We start from the raw sequence: 14246 nt of genomic DNA, 5'->3' as shown, positions 1-14246 counted from the left end.
ATTCCAGTATCGGATACTTCTGAGAAAAAAAACCTAAAGAACTGCATCAGTGTGCGTTACCCCGAACTATTACTGAGTCGTAGCACCCTTTGAGTTCATTGTCTGTTTGGATACGAGTCTGTCAGCTTGGCACATCCTGACTGGAGGATGTTTATTTGTGCTGCTGCCTGTCTTGGCGGAGGAGAATCTTGAGAAGCAGATTTATAAGTTGAATGTGATATCTCCTCTGAAAATAAAGCACAAACACTTGTAGTAGTGAAAACAAATTTAATGTCGACAACAGCTGGCAGTGCTGCTGCTTTAGCCATGGGTAGCGGCCTATTCTTAACGGAGTTGTTTTTGTTTTGAACGATATGTATTCCCTAGGATATTTTACCCATTTAGGATGAAGATCATCAGCAGTTAATGAAATTACCAGCAGCCTCTAAATGTCAACTCCCTCTGTCAGGACGGAGACACTGAACTCCTCCGTATCTCCAGATTGCTTTTGGCTGTTATGTCTTAATTGGTGGATGTTCAAGCTCTTGACGCCGGCGTTCGTCTTTTCGCCCTTGGGTAAAGTCACGTCTTTTGTCAACAGCAGTTGATGCACCTTGAGTTATGCTCCGCCGTGCTCCAGTGTGTCACATTTGGCAAGATGAATGATCACAGCAGCATACTCATCCTCGCTGTAGCAATCCATCAACATTGCCGGGAGAACAACACCCACCCAACGCCGCCTCATGCAAGTTCTTCTGAGGATAATTGAAATGAGAAAGGACAACATACGGATCAGATATCACCAGGAGAGAGGGGGGAGTTCACAAACAACCCCCGTGACAAGTGACTGACACACTGTGAGAGAGCATCCGGGAAATTTGATCTACAACACTGTAGCTGCTGCTCGTCCACAGAACGTCTGTGCGGGATTCAATTCTCAGAAAAAAAAAAAAAAAAAGAGGCAGTTCTGTCATAACAAAGGATTATCACCGTTATCATCATCTGCTCCAAACCCACAAAACAGCCCAGAGTGTAATCGTGTCTCCTTGTGAGTCCCCTTGAGGAATTTCAGTGCACACAACTCAGTCAGACATATTACGTGGAAACTCCCGTCGAGCCACTCCAGAGTCTCTACTCGGGTCCTACCGTAGACTCTTTCACTTTCATCCTTAAAAAATGACTTTGGGCAGTGTGGAGTGGTGGAGAGCCTTGAGACGAAGGACGAAGCCTGAAAGTTCATTGTTAAGAGGAAGGAGAAAAAACACCGTCTTGTACAGGAAGTCGGGTACCGTGGCAGAGCTGCAGCTCAAAGCGTCTGATAGGAAGTGTGAGTTCGACCATGTGAGCAGCAGGAAGCAGGAATATGTGTGTACAATAAACCAGAGAGCAACGTAATAAAATGCATTTAGCGAATTTAGCTTCTTGCAATAAAGCCACTTTATTCAGCGATATAATAGAGGATGGAGATAACAGCAGATTATTTCAAGTCGTTATGCGTCACTGAAGAGTTTAAGCGTGATTAGTCACCAGAGTCTATTAAACACTTCTGTTTGTCCACAGGATTTGTTTATTTCCTGAAGTGATGGCGATGTCCAATTCTACAGCACAAACTTAACTGCATTACTGTGCACAGTCCTGAACTATTACTGAACTGTAGCACGCTTTGAGTTTAACAGAGCAGAGTCCAGGCCACTGAGCTCTAACTGGGTTTATCCTGGAGGTGGATTTGTCTTCTAACATTCGCCCTAAATGAGCAGCCTCATCTTACCTGTTACACTCATGCATCAGTCTCAGCATGTGCTTATTTGTTTGGCTATGTGGCTTTTTCTCTGCCCATAGCACTCCATTCTCTTGGTTCGATCAAGTAAACTTCCCTACCTGAAATAAAATATGCAGTATATCTGTGTGTGTGTGTGTGTGTGTGTGTGTGTGTGGCAGGATCAAGTCAAAAGTATGTGCTTATTTGTTTGGCTATGTGGCTTTTTCTCTGCCCATAGCACTCCATTCTCTTGGCTCGATCAAGTAAACTTCCCTACCTGAAATAAAATATGCAGTATATCTTACAAATTATATATCTCGTGCATTTTATACAGTATGTATTAGATTAGACCAGATTAGATTAAACTTTGTTGTAATTACACATGAATATACGCTGTGTAGTCTGATCAGCCACCTTCCTGATGCTGTGCAGGTGTTATGGTTTCAACAGGGACCAGACCCAAAAGCAGACTCACACAGGCCCAAGTTCAACAAGTTTATTTGTGGCAAGATCGAATGAAGTGCGACGGGAGAGGGGCAGGCGACACGATAAGCTGGGATGAAGCGCTCACGAGCACAGGGGCGCGTTGAGCAGGCTGGCAAGGACAGCCAAGCAGGAGAACAGGTCGAGTGCCGCGGGAAGGTCGAGCGCGAGAAACACAGCTGAAGGAACTCACAAAGAGCGACGGAAGGTAATCCGCCCTGGCAGGAGCAGAAGCGACGGTCTGGCGACGAACAGCAGGGAGACCGGGGTATTTGTGGAGAGAGTCTCGATGAGTGGATGAGCGACACCTGGGGCTGCCTGCAGGAGGAGAGTAGCCAGTGCACCGGGGAGAGAAACATGTGGATGAAAACAGAGGGGGGGAGACTGACAACACACACAGAGAAAGGAGGGGCTGCCATGACGACCCAAAACAGACACATCAAAGAATGGACATGGTCCCAATGAAGGTGTCCTGTGGTGCCTGGGAACAGAAACTTAGTTAGTCGAGGGCTTTGGGTCCTGCGGGTTGAGGGGAGGGGCCTCTGTGGATCAGGCTTGTTCCAGTTCATCCCACAGATACTTGATGAGTTTGTACGTGACGTGGACACGTGGACAAGTCATCAAAGAAACACTCACCACCTCCACAGGAGAAGCCGAGCCTTCCTACAACAGATCAACGTGACGTATAGAGGCGGCGCGACTAAGAGCAGAGTCAGGACAACCTCTCGAGGCGCGAAAGTAGCTGGAAGTGTGCACCGAGCGTTATATAATGCTACCCTACAAGAACTTGGTTGGACGTGGGAAAAATATGACAGGGTATTAGTTTAAAACTTCATAAATCCCATGGCTGGCAGCTTAGTGAGCACTCTATCAGGAGGCTTATTTCACAAAATGTCAGGCTTACTTTCTTCCAAAGTGTAGCTGATCACTTCACAGCTCAAGCTGTGAAACGGCAAAGTGTTACTTTGGCGAGTTTTTTTTTTTTTTAAAGGTATATTAGGAACTGCACCAAATGGTAAGACCTGCACAAAGTGATTTCTGTCCCTTGTGTTGTAGCACTCGCAGATATTTTTATTTTTGTCTTCATTGTTGTTGTTATTTATTTATTTGAACAACCTGCATACATGTGACATGCAGTTTGAAACTTGTAAATTGTGATATGAAGACATTTGACTGGAAATAAGGAAATGCCTTCATGGCGTACAATTAAACCAACGCTGCCACCATTTATCTCAGGGAACTTAACATTTCCTTGCGTTTCAGTCGAGGAGAGGATTTCTGATACAGCAGTGGGCTTTATTAAAACAGTCACAAAAAAAAGTTGTCGTAGGAAGTTTGACATTCTTTTAATCTAAAGACGTTGTGTCGCGTCTGAGGTAAACAGAAGAATAGACAGCCTTATGATTACCATTAGGCATAAGCAATTAACAAAGGAAAACTTTATCTCTTTACTTATTTCAGGGTTTTATCTGATATTAATGTTGCTGACAACAAACGTCGGTCTGTAACACGAATAGTAGCAAGTGGCAATTTAGTTAGAAATAAAACATGAGATAAGCTGTGCTCTTAATTCAGTCATGCAGAATCCTATCTCTCCTGGCAGCTTATCTTCCTCTTTAAGCTTTCAGTACTACTTATTCCTTCCTCGGTAAAGGCGGCATTTTACAGGCTCGGATTGCTCAAACTTTCCTTCACTTAAAAAAAGAAATAAATTAAATGCAACTGAAATCCCGGTAAATGCTGACGACGTGCTTATACAAGGTTTTGATATAGAACTTGATATAGACCGCTGAATCTCTGACAAAGAACTTGGGATTTGTCTCGGGCCGGCGGCTTAAAAACCAAAAGTTCTTAGTTGGGGATTGGGCTTTGTCTCCTTCCTGCTTTGCAAAGTAGTTACACACTGTGCGTCTGTGCGTGTCGGTTGCTTGGTGACTCACTGCAACGTTTGCTGCACCAAAGCCAAAGACGTGGCGTAATGTCAACGATAAGCAGCACTTTAGATCGCATGGATTACCATTGTTTGAGCTCCACCCGCTCGATCCGAGGTCGACGGGGTGAGACGCTCGGTGTCGTCGATGTTTACTCACAGCTGAACCCTCAACAACCAATGTAAGCCTGGTATTCACATATTTTACATCGAAATGACTATCGGGGTCAGGCTGATGAATGTTCACATTAAGTAGCCAAACCACATTTTTTGCTCCCAGATATTTCCTCTTGGCAGTTCTGAACTTGCCATATAATATCATCGGATTTTTGTGTGTGTGTGTGTGTGTGTGTGTGTGTGGCAGGATCAAGTCAAAAGTATGTGCTTATTTGTTTGGCTATGTGGCTTTTTCTCTGCCCATAGCACTCCATTCTCTTGGTTCAAAATAAACAGTTGCAAAACCAGACCTTGTACTCCACATATGTGCCCCTGCATCTCGCCTCATTAATGGCAGACTCTGTGCTTCTTCGATTCTCCCCAAAACAGAGCCTGATCCATTTCTACCTTCTCTAGAAGAGAGACTCCAAAGGCTCCAATCGTTAGAAATATTGTTGCCAAAAAGCACTGCTGTGGAACGCTCACATAAACAAGATCTTCATTCCTAGTGTTTTAGCATTTAGGCTAATGCAGCCTCCCGTGATGCAACATTGCGAAATTCTTGAAAACTAACAAATAAACGGACGAGGAACTGAATGGGGACCTCTACTTTCCCCTCTGTGTTGTTACTGCCCCACCAAACCTTAAAGTAGCTCAGAAATGGGTGTTGGATTTAACACTTTCCGTCATATAAATGTTGGTTTTTTTTTTTTTTGACACAATGTGTTATATCTCCAGTGACATCCCCGCACTTGACACATTTTATTGTCGCACCACTGTCAGCGCCACTTACTGTTCCAAGTGGCTTAGAAATATGTTAGAAAGCCACACACTATAGTTCCTGGAAAAAAAAATATATGTTTGAATACACTTCAGTGTTAAAAGACCGAAGACACTGAAAGCTTTCGCTGTTTTTCTCCTTAAGTAATTGCAATTCCAGTCTCTGGTTAATAAGAAAATATGGAACATTTTACCGCCTATATATTAAATGTCCCTCCAGACCGTCCTTTCTTTCCATCCCATGGCGAATGGTACTGGACTTCAAAGCGAAATCCAATTAAGAAGTGCTGGGTGAATTAAATACCACTGCTACTACCTCCGTCTTCTGCCCCTGTCCTTTTAATTCATATCTCTTCTGGCCTGTTTCAGAAGCAGCTCTCTTATACTATACTCAAGTTCCAGCTAAGCTTAAGTTGAACACCATGCTGAAGTCGGTAGGGACAACTTTGAGTTACCGCAGCTCTGCTGGAGCTCCACACAGTTCACCAATAATTTGATGTGCTGCAGACATTTCATTTTGTTATGACCTACATACATGTACCTATATCCTAGTGAAAGGTATAGTGGGGTCTGCTTGCACTTCAGTTTTGACAAGTCACTCAACATGTCTCTGAAATACATCAACTGAACGGACCGCCAGACAAATGAGCAGAAACTTGGGATCTCAGATTTTAAATCAAGTGATATTATCAGGTCAATTGTTCAATCTGTTCAATGCTGATTAATGCTCATTAATAGTATCGATGTTACTTAATATCTGTAAAATTAATGGCATTCCTGATAGCCTTGGTTAGTTTTCCTTTAGCCCCAAATAGAAAATGTTAGCATGTTCAACTAAGAGGATGGCCAAGGCAAACAGAAAACTTACATGTCAACATCAGAAGCTGTTCTCGCAATGGAAAACATGAAAAGAAAAAGTACGGTTGATGCAAGCGAAGGAGAATCAAAGATTTTTTTATATGGACAACTTTTGACTTTACCAATCTTTACCAAATGCATTTGTACCTAATTTGAACCTTCTTTTGTCGAGTGTTTTAAAATAAGGTGTCCTTGTGTCTTTCATGACGACATAATGTCAGTTTGACTGTCAGAGGCCACAAGTTTCTTCTTTTAGAAAGGGGTAGCGATGGCAGCACAACACTGAAGCTCCGATATATGCTTCAAACCCTGAACTACAATTCCACAGAATCGCTGCTTCAAAGCTTGCTTTGGTGCAAAAAAATATATAAATAAATAAATAACTTCACATATGACATCCAAAGGCAGGAGACAGGTTCAGACTAAGGCTGTCACGATATCAGATATCAGATATTCGCTTCATTTTTTTCGTGGACAAAAAAGTGTTATCACAACATCAATAAAAATGTAAATAATAAGGGAACAATCCAGGAAATGCATCTTTAACTTTTTGGCATGTTCTCTCTTTTGGGAGATGAATTACACTCAAAATAGTAGTAGAACGAAAGAAACAGGGGTAGATGTAAAACACACACTGTGTTCATGTGGCGTTGGATCATTTACACCAGGGGTTTCCAAATTCTTCCCAGTGGAGGGCCAAAATTGGATCCAGGGGAGGGATGTGGGCCAAAATGTTAATTTTGCAGTACATTAAGTTATGAGTATATATAGCATGCATGTGCAAAATAAACACTATCACAAATTAACAAAGTAACATGAGGAAATCCGTACTGTACTTAGCCTACTAGTGCAATAAATAGGACATAACAAGCACCAATTAATGATACAGGCTTCAATCATACAAAATGCACTGTGGTAAAAAGAAAGAAAAAAAGAGATTTTAACAACTTTTTTGAATTTTCGTTTGTCTCTGGGCCATCTGGATGATCTGGATCCTCTCACTCGCTGCTCGTCTTCTTCACCTCACAGGATTTGAGGTGGCAGGAGCTCAACAGCGCCACCCTATCATCGATGTATCGAAATGTTAATCTATGGTGAAGAGTGGAAATGCACCAATAAATACTATTCAATGAGAGCAAGGATTTCCACGATATTATCATATGCGCTTTTTAAACATGATATTGAAATTTAAATTTTTAATACCACGGTTATCGTTAATACTGGTATAGCCCGAGTTCACACCAATTTGGATTTGAGTGGAAATTCGGTAAAAACGAGTTCCCTGACCGGGAATCGAACCCGGGCCGCGGCGGTGAGAGCGCCGAATCCTAACCACTAGACCACCAGGGACCTGGTCTGTGGCGCATACCGGGAATCAGAGCACGTGGTCTAAGGGCAGGGGCTGTGCGCGCTTCCTATGTGCACCTCTGTTTATACGCACGCATATTGAGCAGTGATCTGTCTTCTTGTCATTGACTCTTAATAGCTGGCGCTTTTGTGAGTACTTCCTCTGACATCGCTGCTGCAACGTGGTCTCTCATGGAGGAATGGGACACTGAAGGTTAAGGGATCTTGATTGTGACAGATACAGGAGCTAGTATAGTTGCGTCCGTCAAAAGTTTAAATAAAAAAAAATGCACTTTGCTTTGCTCATTCACTAAATTTATTAGTGAAGAAGTTCAGGAGAGCCACTGCACAAGAGAAGCTCAGGGAAGCGTCCAGTGATGAAGTTTATTCAGGAGGTTAACACTACTACTGCTGACTCTTGCGCACAAAACTAAGGACACTACTCTATTTTATAAATGAAATGTAAAGGGAATTCTTATGTGAACCATCCACAGATCGCAATCTTTTCTTGTTTTGGTTGGCTTACGCTGTTTTTTTTTTTTTGTTTTTTGTTTTTTTGTAGTTTAATTTAATTTAACCCCTTATGAGTAACTACAAGCACAACACACAGCATTTACTGTATGTCCTTGTGTTCATGTATCATGATATATTCCTGCACATATTAAAATAGTTCAATTCCTCATACACCGTCGCCGCAGGATTTGGCTGAACATCGTATTCATCAGGATTATACTGTGGGGGGGTAAAAAGAACAGAGGATGGTTGCACTCGTTTGTATTTGTGCTGCCAGTGGGTTCCCACTCTGACAGGTCTGCACAACACTCCCTGGAATCTCATGAATATATTTAGGGCTATTAAACCATTTTTAAAAAGCTATTTTGCATGCATACAGTATAATCATTACGATGCAAATGAAACCGGTGGGATGGTAAATAAGGTGTGAATGAGAAAATGGAAAGTGGATAAGGAATACCACTCGGATGCACATCTATGGGTGCAGCCATATTAGTTTGACTGCCCATTGTAGTCAACCATTATTTATGGTTCTGTTATTTTGATGTGAATCTGCGTACAGTACCCGAGCCTTATCACGAGGCATTGTAATTTTCCACAACATTACAACGTAACTGTATTCACATATGGTCTTGTCGCAAGTGTGCTGTGTCTTATTCTGCATTTGCCATTAGCTCCATCTGAGTCTGACATTCGGATGTGTCCCAGCAATTTTATTTACGAAATCATCCGCTGTGGAAATTAGCAACATCCTACAAGACATCCGATGTGACATCGTGATAAGGATCTGCCAGGAGGTAAGCTGGGTTTGTGAAGCGGCACCTGAAGTTGTTATCCCTATAAACCATCCGGGGAAGTGCCACACGACCTACACGCCCAGAATAAAAATTAAGTATTGTGAGCAACACCTGTCACCCAGCGTTCACGTGTGTCTGCCGGTGTGCGCTGTGGCAATATGCAGAGCAGATTAAAAAGATAACTAGCTGGTGTTTTATGGATACATGTGTGCCAATGAATTAAAGTTTGAGACCAATAAAACTCACAAGTAAAGATCATTAAAAATGTGTCGTTAATGAACTCTAATGTAAATTGTGTTATTTAAAGGGAGATTTTAAGAACCGGGTAAAAGTTGACATTCAGCTCAAAAATCAGCCACAACGATTCCACAGTTTATACTAACATCTGTAACATCTGTACAGTGACTTTATTAGGTACACCTTGTTAACACAAATAGCTAACCAGACAATCACGTGGCTGCAATTCAATACATGACCATGACTTTGAACGTGGTATGTTTGTTGGTGCCAGACGGGCTGGTCTGAGTATCTCAGAAACTGCTGATCTACTGGGATTTTAACTCACAACCATCTCTAGAGTTTACAGAGAATGGCCTGAAAAAGAGGAAAATATCCAGTGAACAGCAGTTGTGTAGACGACAACGCCTTGTTGATGTGAGAGGTCAGAGGAGAACGGATAGACTGGTTGGAGATGATAGAAAGGCAACAGTAACTCAAATAACCACTGGTTACAACCAAGGAATGAAGAATATCATCTCTGAACGCACAACACGAGCCTACAGCAGCAGACCAGCAACTGTGTGATGCTGTCATGTCAATATGGACCAAAATCTCTGAAGAATTTTACTTGCTTTTACTAGGAAGGTGTACCTAATAAAGTGGCTGTGAGTGAAGACGTCTTTAATAAAACTGACTAAATGATGTGTCGGCATAAAATAAAAGATTTAAATGGCCAAAAGCCAACGATCATCTTATCTTATATCTGCTCTAAGGGTAAAGTCAACAAGTGTTATAATCCGGCTGAGCTTTCAGCAACAGCTTTGGATTTATACATAGATCCTTGGCAAAAAGTTTCTCCTCCTCAACTGAAGGAATGATTATTTAAAGGTTAATTTCAGTGGAAGGGCATATAAGATACTAAATAACACAATGTTTACTTGAATGATTTAAATAAGAAGTATCTTACAAACATATGATTGTCTTGGTAAGGCCAATTCTCTAATTAGGATCAGAAACAACTTGCCAGGTCACAGAATCATCACTATCCTCATCCACACACACTGGTTTGTCTACATGCATGAGGCTGACTTTCTCTCAGACGGTCTTAGATGCTGATGTTTTCTGTGACCCTGTTTGGGCTTCTTTGTGTTTCCTGTGTTTTTTTTCCCCCACTCTTTACTGTTTTTTTGTCTTGCTTTGATTGTTGAATTGGTTTCTCCTCGTAAGCTCCTCCCTATTAGTTTCACCTTTGTCGCGTTAGCCCCCTCTGCCCATGTATATATATATATATATATATATATATATATATATATATATATATATATATATATATAGCCCCGTCTTTCCCTTTGTTTTCTGTTAAGTTGTGTTGACCCTGTCTAGTCGCCTCTGTTCTGTTGTCTCTGTCAAGATGTGTCTCCTATTTCCTCTGTGCCGTTACCTTTTGTAATTCCTCCTTAGTTTTTTAACTCAAAAACCTCAGCTTCTTTCAGATTTGTGTGTTTTGTTTAACCTGCCATCCCTACAGTGCCTTCAGTTCTGGTTTTTGAGTTTTTATTCAAGTTATTTTGTTTCCAACACTGTGTTTTGCATTTGGGTCCTACTTCACCAGACAACGTGACAGTAAAATGGTGTTGGATGTATTATTTGGCCCTCCGCGCAACGTCCTGTCAGTTCAACATAATTTCACACTGATGCCTCGCAGCAGAAAGGTTGTGGGTTCAAATCAGTCAGCTGACTGGGGTCTTTCTCTGCGGACTTTGCATGTCTACATGGGTTCCCTCCGGGTGCCCCAGCTTCCTCCCACCGTCCAAAGAGTTAGTTAGTTTAATTGGTGAATCCAATAGCAAGAAGGCTCTGTGATGCAGATAGACTGACTCTAGAGGACAACAGAAAATGAATGAATGAATAAATTGGCTAGCTCACTTTTGTGTGCACCAAACCCTGCAGCATCCCCTTGGTCAATGAGAGATTCCACATGGATGGTGAACCGATACCAACGATCCTGAAGAAGTCCGCCAAGAGTCTCGGTGGCTGGTACAACACCGATCGTAAAGACTCCGAACAGGTGGAACAGCTCGAGCAGGATATCACCAGTGGCCTCAGACAGATCAACAACTCTGCAGTGCCAGGGAAGCTGAAGCTTTGGTGCTTTGAGTTTGGACTGCTGCCCTGTCATTCTGTGACTCTTTGGTTCCCAAATCTCTACAGCAGAGGTGGAGAGTCTACAGTACGTCTGACGTGTAGAGCTGAAATGATCCTTTAGTCAGCTGATGAATGCAATATGTCAGTGTAAAAATAATAAACCAATGTGATTTGTGTTTGGTTGGTTGGTTCTTGGGAGGAACCTACAGTTGTAAGGATAGTATTTCTATAAATACAACAGCCTGGGACAAAGATGTTACAATAAATAAATAATATAAAGGTTATTAAAATAATTATTCACTAATCAGGGTAAATACAGTTATTTTATTTAATAAATAAATTATTTTATTTAATAATCATTCTGTAATTTTCTTTGATTACATTGTTTATTTTTAATTTGATCTCATTAATTCTATTTTTCTTGTGTTTTTTGAGTGTTTACTTTTATGTGCAATGAAGTTAAGGCGACAAAGTAATTTCCGTCGTGGATCATTAAAGTCTGCTGCATATCTCCCTTTGCGGTTGGTGTTTTGTTGAGCAGAAATGCCATGAAAGAGGCCGTCCTAAATTATATGAGATAATATATATTGTATGAGTAAGGTGAACCTCATCCTCAACCTGGAATACAAATTCTGGTTTCCTCTGCATCTATCACAGGAAGTGAGAATAGATTCCTGTGATAAATTAGGGTGACAAATTTTCACTTCTGCCCACGCCCAGTATGCCACTAATTAACACTCTTTTACGTTGCATTACGCCAGTGATCTTCCACTTTTTCTCCACCTATTTTAATTAAGAGGAATACTGCTGGCCGCTTAGAGATTAGTCTCTTAACTTCCACAACTTATACCATCAATCTTACTTCGTCCATCAGGATTCATTAGACGGTGTTTTGGTCCATTTGTTTTTGTCTTATTGTAAATGCCATAATTGGACATGTTTGGCCTTCATTCATGAGCTGCACAGAGATCCTTTTCTCTAGCGCAAGAAACGGATGACCGAAATGTGTGCATGACAAATTCAATGTTCTGGCCAATTCAGTCCAATTCACTTTCATTTGTATAGCATCAATTTAAAAAAAAAAAAATGAAGAAGAATTAGAAGAAAATTCTCCAGACTCTTTAGAGTTTGGAAAGCTTCCAGAAAGCTTCCTGGCTCTGAAGGTTTCACTCGGGTGATGGTGACAAGGACAAACTCCCTCTAAACAGCAAGAAACCTTGAACAGATCCCAGCTCTAAGAAATTAGACAATGACGTTGTTTGAATTAAATACATGTTTCATGGTGAAATCACTGCTAGAATATAATACTTGTCATTAAAAATAAGCATGTTTTATTGCAATTGTGAGAGTTCAAGATTGCATTAAACTGCTTATTTTATACAACGCTAGTTTACTTTAAATAGACAGAGTGTTTTTTTTTTTTGTTATTTTTGTACTAACACATGCACAGTAGTAGTTTAATATTCTTATGTTACATTCAAGCATCTTTGAGGTCTAAGCGTCGTGGGTTTGTTTGCTCGTGTGAAGAATTTGTCATTATTGAGTTCACCTCCAAACAGCCCATTTGTGTTGAGTAAATTACACTTAGTCATGTTAAGTAGGTTCAGCTTGGTGGGTTATTAGCAAATTTAGCTTGAAAAGTTAATTTGTCTATTATATTAACTCAAACCAGGCTGTTATGATTAATTGCATATTATCTTTCACATTTTAACATGTCATGTTTTGTGGTGTCAGGTTGCTGTAGCTAGATTTAGTAAATCGAATGTTAAGTTTCTTAGAGTGTGTGTAAGAAGAAAAAAGAGAAGAAATAAATTTATGTGATCATTCGACAATTCCAGCTTTTCTGTGTGGAGTTTGCATCTTCTCCCTGTGTCTGAGTGGGTTTTCTCCAGGTTCTCCAGCTTCCTCCCACCTCCAACGACATGCTCGTTAGGCTAATTGGCGATTCTAAATTGACCTTAGGTGTGAGTGTGAGTGGTTGTTTGTCAGTGTTAGCCCTGCGATGGACGGGCGACCTGTCCACGGTGTACCATGTCTCTGGTGGAATGACAGCTGGGATAGGCTCCAGCTCCCCCGTGACCCTCCAGAGGACAAACGGCGTTAATAAAGCTTAAAGGACCAGTGCGTCTTGTTTAGGGGGACGCACTAATGGAAACAGAGAAGTAGAGTATTATTGGGACTAGAATTCATCAGACTTTCATTGTGTTTAATCAACTGTATAATTATATATAGAAAACGAGCCTTTAATATCTACAGAGGGAGTCTGTCCTCTTCCACATGATTTTATCATTCAGTGTTTGCAGATGGAGTTTCTCCAACTAGCTTGGTTGTTTGCAGTGTTCAGCCTTAACCCCTTAACGCCAAAGTAATGTCAAGTTAGCCCAGCAGCTGATACACCAGGATGTAGTCAATGCATCTTGAACCTCCTCAGTGCAGGTGTCTGGTTGTTTGTCGCCATAGTTCTTCTTATTTCTTGTAAATTTAATTTGACCCAGTCAAATTTAAAAAAATAAAAATAAAAAAACACAAAAACAAATGTTCATCACATGAAATTAAGTGTTCAAACCTAAAACGTAATTGCTCATTGCATAGTTTACACTGTACAGTCTGAACTATAATTATGTCTTTCACGTTTGCATTGCCTTTTAAATCAGGCTGAATAATCACGGGCCCTTGTGGTTACTCATCTTAACGACTGCTTTTCATATTGAATTAACAAAAAAAATATATATCATATGTTTGACTCATATGTGGAAGACCAACATAACACCATTATATAACCTGTATAAACTACAGTATGTGATAGTAGTAGAGGACAGTAGAGGACACTGCTTGAGTCAGGGTTGTACATTTTTTACTGTAACTTTAGAAAAAAGAAAATTTAAAGTGAACCGCATCACACACACAAAAAAAAAAAACTAATTTACAGCATACTGACTCTGGTGTTGCCCCGGGAGATTTGGCGCTCTGGGGGCCACTACGCTCAGTTGCTAATCTAGCTTTGGTGTTACATGCTGCAAATTCTTCCCTGAACACAGCAACCCAAGAGGGCAAAAGGCTTTTTGTTTTATTTTGTGTTTTTACTTTCTGCAGAAGGAGTTCTGAGAAACGCAAGTGTATGAGAAGAAACACTCGTCCGCTCCTCGAATTCAGAGAAATGCCCAGTAAGTCTCAATAAGCCTTTGTTTCTCGTGGTCTGTAACTCATTTGCTGTGAATGTACATCTGGACTGAGCGATCGGATAATGAGCGGGGATGGATGTTTTTATGTGTTATCCACA

General features: G+C 41.0%; 1 non-coding gene across 1 annotated transcript; it reads right to left on the bottom strand.

Moving 5' to 3' along the window:
• Window positions 1-7223: 7223 nt before the first annotated feature.
• Window positions 7224-7295, bottom strand: trnae-cuc. Its single transcript has one exon. It is a non-coding gene; the product is annotated as a tRNA-Glu (tRNA).
• Window positions 7296-14246: the final 6951 nt, after the last annotated feature.

The sequence above is a fragment of the Mugil cephalus genome, chromosome 2, assembly GCF_022458985.1.
Source record: "Mugil cephalus isolate CIBA_MC_2020 chromosome 2, CIBA_Mcephalus_1.1, whole genome shotgun sequence".
Taxonomy (NCBI): Eukaryota; Metazoa; Chordata; class Actinopteri; order Mugiliformes; family Mugilidae; genus Mugil; species Mugil cephalus.
Note: the sequence above shows the minus strand (reverse complement) of the source record. Positions and strands in the feature narration are given on the sequence as shown.